This window comes from Semicossyphus pulcher, unplaced genomic scaffold, assembly GCF_022749685.1.
Source record: "Semicossyphus pulcher isolate SPU_LCO1_2020_fin unplaced genomic scaffold, fSemPul1.0.p SCAF_25, whole genome shotgun sequence".
In the NCBI taxonomy this organism is placed as follows: domain Eukaryota; kingdom Metazoa; phylum Chordata; class Actinopteri; order Labriformes; family Labridae; genus Semicossyphus; species Semicossyphus pulcher.
In genome coordinates, this window is record NW_027211699.1 from 2,008,280 (window position 1) to 2,022,717 (window position 14,438).

Below are 14,438 nucleotides of genomic sequence, written 5' to 3' on the forward strand. Positions count from 1 at the left end.
GGAGACCCTAGGGAATGCCTTATTTTTTATTCCAATATCGACAGTCGTAGCTAGATATCGGAAGTCTGCTTTTGTCTAGAGATTTTTTTAAATTAAGGACCTACTGTATTCATCAGTTGTGAAGAATTTTCTAGTGGTCGATCTTAAACTTTAATCCGCTTGTGTTAAGTAAGAATGGAAAGCTGGACAGGTGTAGCAAAAGGACCTCGGGGCTCTGCCTGTGGAGCAATCAAAATATTGGACATGATGAGATTTGAAGTCTGTTTTTATGTTTGTGTACTGAACCACAGAGTAAAACATAACTCATCTCACCGTTGGTCCGTAGCCAGCACCGTGTTGTGGTCCAAAAGTCGTGCAGGCAGATGAAAGACGTGTCCTCTCTACCACACACAACTCCACAGGACTCAGAGCGCAGCATGCTGGGATAAAAACTTAGAGGCCTGGCTCTTTGAAAACACTCACTAAGTTGTCTCTTTCTCTCTCTGTGTACTTTCTGACTTTCTAATTTCCACTTTCTCTCCCCAGCCATGTTCTGTTTTGCTGCTTCGCCTGCAGAATAAATAAATACACTTCAGCGCTATCGGTTTTCCATACCACACAGCTCCCCCAGTCGACAGAAACATGTCAAACCGCGCAAATAAATAGCTCCCCTGTAACCCAAATAGTGTAATTGCTCAGATCCTGCACCCCTGCCTGTTCTCTTCCTGAACATAAGAACAAGTTCAGTAACCCCCGCTGCCCCCACCTTGGTGTGAGGACAGGAGGCTGGGTCTGCCCCAAGTACTAAACACCTAAACCTCAACCTCCACCCACTCAGCAAGACAGGGGGGCTCTTCTTCACCCGTACACCCCATCAACTTAATGTAAAACACTGCTCAACATCGGTTCCAATTAAACTTTAATGATCCCCGAAGGGACTTAAGGGTCATTTCAGCCGCACATACGAGGACAGAGCCAAAAAACTTTGGAACATTTGGCAATCAAGGGATTTAACGTAGTTATACAACCAGCAATTTAAGCATTTAAAGAAACTACAGGAAAACTGCACAAATTTAATACATATATATGATTTGAAATGATGTGCTAATTGGCAGCAAGCAATGCGACATGACAGCTGTTGCAGTGGGATTGCAACCAAAAAATGAGAACGATTTAAAGTATTAGGCCTTTTGGAGAACTTTGGAGACATTCGTAATTTGAATACCAGAGTGCAGAATTGCATCATGGGTAGACTTACAAGCCTTTCAGCTGCAGTTTGATGTAAATAAGTACGAGTGAAGGCTCAGTTTGGAGGTCAAAACAGTTTAGCATGCAGACCTTTGACCTCAACCTTTCTTTAGCTCTGTCCTGCGCCTGAACCCAGAACTCACACCTTCTCCCCCATGTTGCTGCTGTTACCTCCGGGTGCACCAGTAAACAGAGGGATGTTTCCCCTCCTCGGTGACATTCAATAGGTTCAGTGGAGATAAACTGTGAGGGCACAGTAGTTGTACGCACCAGGCTCAGGCCTCCTCTATTTGACCCCAGAGGACATGCTAAAGCAGGTCTGCTCCACTGGACTTCAGTGAGAGAGAGAGAGGGATCATTTACCTTCATAAGGACGAGAGAGTCCTGTGTGTGTGTGTGAGAGAGAGAAGCAGTGTGAGAATCAAGATGTTCTCCAGTTCAAGCTAAGGAAATGAAAAGTGTTTTCAAATGTTTTCACAACCTGGGAGGGGGTTTAAGGACCCCGCTAATCACAACCACACGGCGAACCCTATTTTGACGCCTACACACTGGATTACAGTATAAGCTGAACTGTGTGAAAACATCGTTTACCAATGCAACACTATCTCATACACCAATCTGGTTTTGATAAAGAATAGACAAAATTGGCTAACTTGAATTTCCTAGCTGGAGCCAGTAAAGTAATGCAGTATACCGAACTGCAGCTGAACATAACTACATGCATTTCCCCAATCATGACTCAAACGTATAGAAACTCCTGAATCCCATTTATACTTTTATCTAATCCGGCCTCTCTCCCCGGCTCTTCTGAATATTTATGCTTTCCAGAGTCTTACACTGTAGTCACCAGGGGCAGGTCTGAGACGTGTAATTGCTTCCATCCTGGTTCATGTGTTTACATTACAGAGCTTTGCCAGCAAAATAAATGTTTTCTAGATGTGTAAACAAAGCAGCTAATGGCGACAAGAATGGTCCAGCAGTGGTTTTATCACATGATGTAGGAATACAGTAGTAGAATCTTTTGGTTAATAAAGCTCAAATTAAAGTTTTCCACTAAGTGACCTCTAGGTAACATCTTCTGCATGATTACCTCGTACATTTGTTGAGGTCGTAGTTTGAGATGCAGACAGGCTGAAGCATTTCCTTCTTCATCTTTACATCAGCATGAATTTCCTGACTCTCCACAGGCGCTTTATGATATAGAACTAGCACTATAAGCACGACTGATAAAAGACAGCTGTCTATATTTTCTTTTTCTGTACATTACCAGCTGTGAAATGAAATGTGTTTTCTCTCGTACTCAGTTCAGTTCTCTTTTGAAGGTATTTACTTGAGTATTTCAATTTTATGCTGCATTATATTGTACCTCTTTATATACTGCGTTCATCTGAGAACTACAGTTCCATTTCTGTTGTAAAGTGATAGTTTAATAAAACACATTGAGTTTTATTAATGAAATCAGTGGTTCCAAAAGAAAACTTTTTTGAAATTGCAGATTTGCATATATACTGTATGTATACTATTCTTCATTTTGGCTACTCCCAGACTTTTTTAGCCACTTTTTTTTACTCTTTTCTTACTCTCTGGGATTTAGCTACTTTTTTTGCTACTCCAAGATTTAGCTACTTTTTAAGCTACTTTGTAGCTACTGTTTTTTAGCTACTCCAAGACTTTGCTGTTTTTTTAGCTTCTCCAAAATGTAGCTACTTTTCTTTTTTTCTTTTTTTACTTTTTTTAGTTAGGTTTTAGATACTCTTTTCTTACTCTTGGGGATTTCGCTTCTTTTTTAGCTACTCCAAGATTTAGCTACCTTCTAACTACTTTTCTAGCTACTTTTTGCTACTTTTTTGGCTGCTTTTTTTAATAAACTTTTTAGATACATTTTAGCTACCTTTTTTAGCTACTTTTTAGCTACTCCAAAACTTAGCTACCTTTTCAGCTACGTTTCTATCTACTTTTTTTTTTGGCTGCTCCAGGATGTAGCTACTTTTTAGCTACTCAAAGGTTTAGCTACAACAGGGAGTTTTTGCTACTTCAAGATTTAGCTATTTTTTAAGCTAATTTTTTAGCTACTCTTTTTTTAGCTACTCCACTATTTAGCTACTCCACGAGTAGTTACTCTGGGATTCAGCTACTTTTTTGGCTACTCTAAGATTAAGATACTTTTTTAGCTACTCAAAGGATTAGCTACTCCAAGATTTAGCTACTTTTTTTGCTACGCCAAGATTTAGCTACTTTATTCTTTATTCAAAAAGAATAATGACCTGAAACCTCTGCTCTCCTCAGCTTTAAGAAGCTTTTAAGTAAGTTTCAGCACCAGCTCTCCTGCCCACAACTTTACTCTTACAGCCTACATGACACCTGTTTTCAGCATTCACAGTGTAGTCTTAATATTTCAACAGCATTATCAGAGAAATAAGGCGAACCCACAGGTACAGGTTCATCATGATTCTGAAAACAACTCTGAATGATTGAAGTTTAACACACAGTCCAAATAAGATTAAAATGTCTGCCTATTTCTGCAGCATACTTATGCAAAACAAGCCTGTCCTTTTTGGCAGGCCGCTGTCCTGCACTATTCACTTTGCATCTCCAACCAGCCAAGCGCCACCCCCACCTTGCCCCCTTTAGTGGCACAGCCTCCTCTAAAAGCTTTTTTAATTATGGCAGCCATTAAAGCAGGGCTGGCTCTGGGCTCTGACTGATGGTTGTGTATGCACCACTGCTCCCCTGAGCCAGCCACATGCTTACATGCACTTATATGACCACACACACACACTCACACACATGTATTTACAGTATACACTCATGCACGCACAAACGACGTGCACGTATGCATATAAAATGCACCCGTAGACACAAAATGCTTTGACCAGACAACCAAACTGGCTCCAGTGGCATTAAATCTGTCTAATCATCTTTTTTTAAATCTGTAAAAGTGATGGTGGCATGCCCTCATCTACTCAAGAGAGCGGGGAAGGACAGCGAGAAAAGAGCAGGAGCAAGGGAGCAAAGAAAGTAGAAGAAAGCGGAGGAGGAAGGGTGGCAGGGCGCAGAGCTATAAAACTTTGCATTCACCATGTGTCTCCCTTAAGAGGAAGTTTGTGTCTTCTGTTAGTTTATTCACATAAAAAACTGAGCGAGAAAATAAATGCAGGGCTAAAGATAGAAAGGGTGGCATGGCAGCTTGTATGACTCATCCATTGAAAACAGACAAGCACACTTTCAATTATTGATCACCTATCATAAAACAAAAATGAAATGGTGACATCATGCGCTTGATGAGTCTCACTGCTGACGCTTGCATATAACAGGGGGAAACCAGAGGCTGGAAGTACAAATACTTTGTGACTGCTCTTAAGTCGAGGTTTCAGTTATCTGTACTTTACTTTAGTATTTTTAACAGCTATTTTCTTTTCCCTCCTACGTTTACATCCTACATTTGAACGAAAATATCTGTACTTTCTACTTCTTCAAAACAGGCTCAAACTTGAAATGTATTGCATTTGATAGGAATAACTAATAATTTTGTATTGTTGCACGCTGCTTCCGCAACATTCAGACTGATTTCAACCTAAATTGATTGGATAATGACAAATTGATGAGACAATTCCTTGGCATATCCATCCATGATCTTATACCGCTTATCTCGGATTATCCAGGGTTGCCATGGAGCTGAAGCCAATCTCAGCCGTCATTGGGTAAGAGGTGGTGTACACACTGCACTGATTGCCAGGGGCGAATCCAGACTTTTTCGACTGGGGTGGCCCAACTGGGGCACTGACTTATGCAGGGGTGGCATAAAGAATGCCCGCCTAGACAACAGAGTGGCAACATATAAATCTTTTAAGCCAAATTCTGTAAGGACTCAAAAATAACATGTATGTCCAATGTAACAATTTAAAGTACTAACAAAAAGAAATGCACCCCTTTGACATGCACAGAAAGCTACTAGCAACCAGTTGCAATGCAGCCCAAATAGTTTATTTTAACGTCCTGCCTCTGACAAGGCAAACAGCAAATCATAGTTAAGGATTTTGGGGTGGCACCTGAGGTGGCCAATCAGATTTCAAGGGGGGTCCAGGCCACCCCTGGCCACCCCTCTGATCCGCCCCTGCTGATCGCCAGTCAATCGTATAGAAACAGACAACCTTTCACGCTCAAACACCCTCACACACCAATTAACCTAACGAGCATGTCTTCCTTGACTGTGGGAGGAACCCGGGGGAACCCACGCATACACGGGAAGAACATGCAAACTCCAAACTGTAAGGCCCACTTTGTCCGAACCGACAGTGCCAACCACTGCACCACCGTGCACCCCCTCCCTGGCATATCCATCAGTACATATTATACACAAGAAACTTAATATGACTAAAACAAAAAGAAGTTGGTGCTACTTTATTTTAACCTATTCATACAGAAGCTGAATCAGTGCGTCCTCTTTTCCCAGGGAAGTATCTGTACTTCTGCTTTATTAAAGAATGTTCTTTTGCCTCCTCTGGAGGAAACCTGCAGTTTGCCTTAGTGCCTCAGGGCCAGGCAGCAAAATAAGATGTATGTCCACAATGTTGCAAGTACAAGTGTAAGTGCTCCCAGGCCGGTTCTACCTGTGAGAACGTGTCTGTGTTTATGGGGTCCCATGACCGTCTGGCCTGCATAAGACACTAATCCAATTGTCACCATTCTAAGAGACGTATTTGACCCCAGGGCTTCATGGGGTCACGCTCGCTTCCTGTTTGGACCAATGGGAAGACTCCATCAGTGGTCTGACAGGCTGCTACAGCCGCTCTCGGGTTACACCGCCCGGCTCTGGGAGCCACAGTGCTCCCAGGGGTAGTTCTCCGAGGTGTCCATATGTGATGCGTGGAAGTGGGATGGGGTTCTGGGAGGGTCGCCCAGCCACAGAGCTGCGACCACTTCAAAGGGTCCCTGTCCTTTGGTTTCCCTGAGGGCACCCTGCTGTTTTCCCTCTGTGGCAACCCCCCGACAGGGTCCGGCCCACCTCACAATGGCTGGTGACGCAAAGGCCTTGAAGTCGGACACCTTCCCAGCAGCCCCGCCTGTTGACCTTCCCTGTGTGTGTGATGTTCAGAGCATCCCAGCTGATAGTGGCTCCTCTTTAATCTAAAACAGTGTAACTTGAGGAGGCCACATCCGGACCACATGATACAGTCATACTGGCCATATGGAAGAACCTGCCTCGCCTACACTACCTTTAAAAGAAGCTCTTATATTATATATAGGTTGTGACATATTGCAGGCCTCTTCGTTATCAGTGCGGACAACAAAAGAGAAGATACGATGACCATAACAAAGCCTCTTCTGTTCTCTGAGTTATAATTATGCATGTGATGGATGACCCATTAAAAAGGTGAGATGAAAGATCTGCTTTATGTGATGAGTTTTAATGATGACCTTTTCTTTGTGTTTTTAGAGTGTGAAAAGCAGTTGGTTATAATCAAAGGTAGAGTGTGGGTTTGAAGAACTTTTCTAAAGTTCTTAAAAACATGGACTTTTACTTTATTGCATATTCCAAATATGGTGATCCACTGAACAGTTGTGACAGATGGCTGGTCACCTACAGTTTTTCCTTGCCACTGTGGCCGAGTGCTTGTGTCGCGCGGCGGTAGTATAAGCTTTATATCTATCTTTTAAGTATTTTTATGTGTATGTAGTTTGCATGATTTTATTCGCACTATTTCACTCTGGTTTATGGCGGCTAATGTGTGATTTTATTCTTGTTTTAGTTTAGGTTGAACTGGTTTGTTTTATTTTGAAATGTTTGTGTGTTTTAACCAAACATATTTACTTCCTGCCTGCACATTGATTAGTGTTTAGTGTGATTACCTGCACCTGTGGAGCTCTCTGTCTGATGACTTTCCTGCCAGCTAATAGGGTACGAGAGCGGAGCAGCCTGTGACCAATCGGCGACCAGAAGGTGGGACTACAAGCCAGGAAGCTGCCAATCTCGGATCCAACGATAATAGACTTCCTTTCCCGCGTGCTGCAACGTTTACAGAAAAAGAATGAACAGGTCTTAAGTTTGCTGAAATTTCAATATGATGCAGATTTGTACAAAGAATGAAGCTTTGTCAGGTCTGTCGTCAAGAGGAGAAGAAAACAACTTTTAAAATGCTCGTTTGTTGAACAGAGGTCGGATCTATAATTTCTGATGCATTTCAGGAAGTCGGGAACTCTGAACAGCTTTCGTGACACAGCATCAAGGGAATTTATCACAAGTTGAATTTTAGATCTAGAGCAGATTGTTAGCTGTTAGCATGCAGATTAATAAGAAGCTAAATCGTCGTCATATGGCACTGATGGGAGCCGGGATGTCATTACGACGCATTACGTTCCGCCTGCTTTCGTTCTCCACATGGACTGTTTTTCCTGCACACGCCGCAGCCTGCTGATACGTGATTGGTCACTTGCCATCCCTAAAATCCACGTCCCTGTCTACAGTAAATAGAGATTACAAAGTGGCAGCAGGAGCTGATAGGAGGTAATTTGGCGCTATATAAATTAAAACTGATTGATTAGAGATATTCCACTTCCAACTGTAAAAAGTCTTTATTTCACTCCATAAAACTTTGATTTAAAGCTATCTTACTGCGTCCAGTGACAGCAGAGCAGGACGACTGAGGAAAACAAAGCCCAGACTTACAAGTGAATCGGCCATAGCTCTAAATATTGCTCATACTCTCCTTTAATCTCATTCTTTGGAGGTGATGGATTCGCTAAACAGGCCAAACCACCAAAAGGCCCCTTCATTAGGGAACTCTGGAGCATGACCTCGAGCCACAGCTTCTTTTCTCTCCATTGCCTAACCAACAGTGATGGCCATCACTCACGGCGATTAAGTAAACCCCAGTGTTAATAGATTTCCTATGGAAGGGCTTCTGACAAACCTAAATGTATTCAGGCTGAGGCCCTGAGGCACTCCGCCGTGATCCATGGCTCCACTAACAGTCCAGGAAATGTTTATGAGCGGACCAACTGGCTGGTTAAGGTCAAAGGTTACATAAAAAGCCAGATTGGGTTAAACCGTGTCATACGATAGACACTAGAGGGAGTTTGAACGGACCCCGTCATGCCTCGCAGTGGGAAGTGTTGAATTGGCTCGCTGGGCTCCCTGTGATATTTATTTTTAGTGTTAGAGGGAGGTCAACAGGCGACGCAGAGGGAAAGTGCCAAAGCTGAAACCCACTGGTGTGAAGAGTGAGTCACTTTCACCTCCCAGGTTGTCAAAACCCAAACAAACAGCAACGCAGCTCTGAGTCGCTAACACCTTCAGACAAGCCTGGACCAAAACATGAGCGGTGGACGGGGCAGCGGCAGAGCAGAGGAACATGAACAGACGAGGATTTATCTGCTCCTGGATTAATGCAGAGATTAGGTGTCATCCAATGTAAGCGTCGGTCTACTGTACCACTTCTCACATCGAACTTCTGTCAGTCTGTCTTTCTCTAGACAGGGGCAACTTTCTGTAAACATCGCTGACAACGAAGTGTAATGAAATTAAATTTGAAGATTTATGTGAATCAATTCTGACACTAAAAATAAAGACAACCAGATTTAAAGTCTACAGCAATGCCAGTGGACCCATGACAAGTAGAGAAGACAGAAAGTCTGTCTGTCTTAGACCCTAACCACGACAAAAATCTATGGTTTATATTCAGACCAGACTGTGTTGACTGGTCTGAGACTACAAACTTTGTCAGACTGGCTCAACTTCACAAACGTTTGTCAAAAGACAAATTAGCTAAATAAAAAATTACTCCTTTGGATTTGTTCCTGTTATTTCTCGCTGCTTTAATCTTCAAACAATGTTCTTTCTGACCTCTTCATGGAGCCAGCGGACACTTAGAGCTGCTCTTTTAGAACTATTATTGTGCAACCCATCTGCTAACGCCGGGAAGTTTGTGGCTGCTGGCTTCATGCTGAGTTCCATTTACCTTGGAAGTGTGACATGGAAACTAGGAAGTCCAGAGGTGACCGTGTTCCAATAATTTGGAAACCAGTATTCCACAGATTTGGGGAAGTAGCTTGGTTAGCCGCCGTTAGCAATAACAGCTAATATAGGACAGGGTTTGGTGAGGCTCTTCTGGCTGCGTTTCAGTTTAAAGATCCAACTGGAAACTTGGTTAATTAATGCTGCTTTCCATTTGAAATTGAAAGATCCCTGTTCAAATGGAACGCAGTACCAACTATGCTAACCTTAGCATGCTACTATGGCTATAATCTGCATGTTTACAAGTAGTATTTCATAAATTAAAGTGTTGGAACAGTGGAAATGTCGCCACGTGGCACGTACATGAAGAGCAGAAACGACAACAAATCTTTGCACCAAATTCCTCACAAGCCGTGAACTTCACTCCAAAGTGTTGGAGCGACAGACTGCCAACAATCCTTCACTGAATCCAAACCGAGAGCTTTGCAGAAAAAGGAACATTTGGATGTGACAGGCCTCTGTGTCTGAGCCTCTTCTTCGTCTGGGTCTGGAAGTAATCAACTCCTTTTCAATGAGGAAATGAGAAGCAAAATTATAAAGCAGGGAGTCCATAATGTGCATCCCTGCCCTTCTGCAACTTAATTAACCTTCTGTGGTACATTTAAGAGGTCGAAGCAAAGCTAGGAGAATATTAAACTTCATGTTTAAAGTGAGAGAAAACATGCTTATTACATTCTGTAGGAGAAAATCTGCGTGGCAAACTAAAAGGAAAACTTCGACTCTCCTGTTCTTAAGGACTAAGCAGGAAATGAAACCAAAAGAAAAGGGGGATCTGTGCAGGATTAATGGATCCTGAGTGTGTAGACCTCCTCAGAGCTGGAGATTTGATCCATCCCGACCTCTTTTCATCCCTCAATCCACATTTAAACCTCCCTTCATCCCTCGGTCCGCCATGTTTCTCGTGCCAGCGTCTGTCATCACTCCTGCTTCCCTCCTGACCCGGCGTTTTAATGGGCCCTGTGCTCTTTTCAAGGAAGACGTTGATTAGCAAAGGACACGATGACTGACAGCTCTGTCGCAGGAAAGCTCGCGGAGATTCAATCAGGGCATTGTTGCCTTGAAGTGTGTTGTATATTTTATCTCTGAAGATTAAGGCAGTGAATGAGTGAAAAAGTAACTGCTGATGTTCGCTGACATTTATTGACTATATATTTTTCCCTCTTTTACTTTAAATTCTACTTTTTCAACACACATGATGCAGTACGTCCGACTGAATTGAGAAAACGTATCTGTATGTCGTTAACCATAGACAGATGTATTTCCGTTCAACTAAATAGCTCTTTTAAAATTGAACGAAAGAACCTCTAAAATGTTGTCAGATTTTGTTTTCTTATGTTTCATTGAAGCTTATTGATATCCAGAGGAGCCAGAAGATGGCTCGAAGGGCTTTCCTTTGATAGCAGCACCCCCTAGTGTCTGGTGGACTACAGAGTCATTGCTCACTCTGTAATCACATCTGGATACATGTGTTTGCAGTTCAACACACACATCTGTATCACATCTGGAGTGGCACTGTGAGGTCATTTTGCCAATACAAATATAATCTCAACATGAGAAAAAAAGCAAACAAAGTCATGATTAGGAATTTATGATTACATGGGAACATGAAATGTGATCGTTTGGGGCATTTAAAGGGGCAGTACACCTTAAATCAAAATGTTTCTCTCACTTACTGATAGTTTTGAGAAACTAGACGGTGATATTTCTGCCACAACTGAATTACAATAAAGTCGAATCAAACACAAAGAAGAAAAAATAACACTTTTAAAAAATCCAAACCAAGTGACTTTACAGAAACAATGTTTTGGTTACTGTCTATAATCCTATGAATCATTTCTGTTGGAACTACTTTTTACCGAACAAATAGGTCCAGTTTCAATGTCCGACTAAACTCTTAGCAATAAATCCTCACATACTTTCATCAAACACATCATCAGCATTGGTACTGTGTGAGGGTTTTTATCACTGATTTGTTCACACGTTTGTGAGCATAAAAGTTTGAGGCAGAATCTCTGTAGTTAAAGTGATAATCTCGAAGATTTTCATGTAAATAAAAGTCTGTTCAGCACTATCTATTGGCGAATGAGGTAACACAATGGTGATTGAGCCTATGGCCCACTGATGAAAGCCTTTGCATTTGCAGTATTACAGACTGGGTGTCTGTGGCGACATTCACGGAAAACAATCACAAGCAGTGCCCAGTTAGTGACGCATTTTCCATCACCCAGCAGTGGTTGGTCTGCCAGAGAGGGTAGGCGGAGCTAAGCGGCTGCTTTTCCGGTCTCTGCAAGTGTTGCGAGTAAACAGTAATCTACTATGGCTGAACAAAGAAAGAAAAGATCGATGACTACAGATACAACTTCAACAATAAGTGAAAATCCAAAGAAAATTAAACAAATTGGATGCTCAGATGAAGGCAAACAGTCTAAAAAGGAAAGCGACCATCAGCGAGGAAAATCAAGAGTTACAACCTTTACAAAGGGAGCCACCCGGGTGGCTCAGCGGTTGAATCAGTGACCATATACAGAGGCTACAGTCTTTGTCGAAATAACGCAGTCTACAGGTTCAACTCCTGCCCTTGGCCCCCTGCGGCATGTCATCCCCACTCTCTCTTCCCCCCTCTGCCACCATCCACTGTCCTCTGGCTTAAATAAAGGCATAAAAAGCCCCCCCCCAAAAAAACAAAGGGAGCCAACCGTGGACGTCACACATGCAACACTGTCTGGATATCTGGGAAGTGTGCTCCCGCAATTACCGTTTATCACCATAGGTGCTGCCAAAGACAACGAAACTGAGATCTTCAAGGTTACTACTTTAAATAACTTGAATGCTTTCCTTCTTAATACATTTGATGTAAGAGTAAAGAAAGTTGACTCAGAGAAGAAAAATTCCCCCTTCTTAACTTTTTGGAACACCGTCTTCCACACCACTCTCATATAACAGCACTTTGCATTGTGGGTAATTTCCTTGTACAAAGTCAGCAGGATTGACCACTTGATTAATGTGAGTGTTTGGTTTCTACATACACTTACAGATGCAAGCTTGGACACGTCATCAGTGATGTGTTTGGGGTCTTTCAACGTCAGACACCCTCTCCCAGGCGACCCAGCCGGGGTTGATCACGCCCCAGTTTGTGTCGTCCACGGATCACCCCGCTTGAGCCACAGTCTTGACTTCTTTTCCACGTCATCGGAGAAGCAAGTCCCTTAATCTCAAGCCCCCTGAGGACCCTGCAGAATGAGTGGCCGGCAAAACCTCTTTCTTTTTAAAGGCCTCCTCCATCCAGTCTTCCAGCAGGACCACTTGTTGTGTTGTTTTCGACATAACGCGACTCAGAAGGTCGACCAAAGCGCGGTAAAGCAGTTGCAGTTTCACAGTGGGACAGTCCTTAGAGGCAGATCCTGAAACTGGACAGTGTTGACACCTTAGACTTTCTCTGGAAAGAGATGCAGCTGAAAAGTTTGAAACGTAAATGTTTTACAGTGTAAATCCACTTCCTATGTAGCTCATGGGCAGATATCTTAAAAACAAAACTATTAAATATAACACTACTTACCATAAATACCTTGATTAACCTCCATCACCTTGTATTTCCCACTCTACTGAAGCCTCACCTCCACGCTGCAGCTGCAGAAGAGCCCAAAGACACTAGAGGGCAGCCCATGCTCGCGTATACGCCGCGCAGTCCCGGCCTCTGACATCTCACAGGGCTGTCTGCTGCCTGCAGCTCCTCATTCAAACTGAATTATACTGTGAAATAGGATTACGTGTCAAGCAATGCAATGATTGAGCACAATTGTTGGAGTTTGGCAGGAGAGCGGAATAAAAAGGGAAATACACAAACACGGATTCCTATTTGTCACGCTGATGTGAGTCGCCTGTGAAACGACATTAAGATAAGTCGATCCTGGGTGTCAAATGATGGGTATCTCAGCATCCACACAGCCTCACTTTTTTTTTTGTTTTTTTTTCAAGTGAGTAAAAAATAGCAGTCGCTTGTCTCGCTGTTCCCCAGAGAGCACACAGACTGAGTTACGGCCCTGTAATTATGTGCAGGAGTGAGTGTATGTGTGTGTGTATGAATGAACGTGCTCCGGTTTAAAAGGCGTTTTGTTATGGTTGCTGTTTTCTTCAGATTGTGGGCCGGGGAGCGGATCTCCCTTTATGGGTTTGCTGTTTCCTCTCCCAGAGAGAGCTCCCTGATACCCTGGGCAACTGAAGAGGCTGGCTGGAATTATACAGAGACACGTTTAGAGTCTGAAATAATCTAATAAAAACCAAAGCGAGGGAGAGAGAGAGTCGATGAGCTCATTCCCATCTTTCATCAGCATCTCCTGCATCGTAATGAGGAGGGGATCTGTATGTGCGCGCACAGCCTGAGACTTCCCTGAACCCAAACTCTTTCATGTCTGAGTCATGCTGGATTGACAGGCCTCCTTGTGACCCCTCAGAGGCCCTGACCTTTCACCCTTCATGGGGTCAGATCCCTCAGCGTTACTCCTGTCGAGCCAATTAACCCCCACGAACTAGGATCAATTAACCCTTTTGCACCAGCAGCAATCAGATAACAGCGCATGCTTTGTAAGCAGGTGCAGATCAAGAGGTTTCAAATAGCTTGATCCAAAGACTAAATAAGGCTGATGGAGAGGGTCCTGACCTGGTGACAGGAAGATAAAGATGTCAGATAGAAAGGGAGGGGGAAAAGCTCGTCTATGAGTCTAATTAAGCAGGAATGGAGCCAGGGGAGCCTACGTGGCCTTATCTTGCATCTCAGTCCATTAACCTGCTCCTAATGAACTGTGTGCTATTGAGGGGGAGGGGGTCTTTATTAATCACACCCAGCTGAGGAGACGGTCGCCGGCTCAATACTCCTCACGAGCTGGACAAGCAGCCCGCGGGAGGATCAGGATTCCTCGGCAACAATATGACAGAGGGTTTCTTGTTTGTTGTGACAAGCTGGATGCGAAAGCAGACCCAGACTTTCCGAATCAATGATTTCCTCCCACCCACGGTGATGATTACACTTAATGACAGGCTTGGTGATGAGAAATGCCCAAACTGTTGTCTGCGGATTGGTGGGACAGAATGTCAGAAATCTTGTCGAGAGGGATCGGAAACTGCAAACAGAGGCACTCGCACTGGAGCAGGTGTTTTACTGTGGTAGTTGTAATCTATTTAAATTGCTTTTAATTTGAAG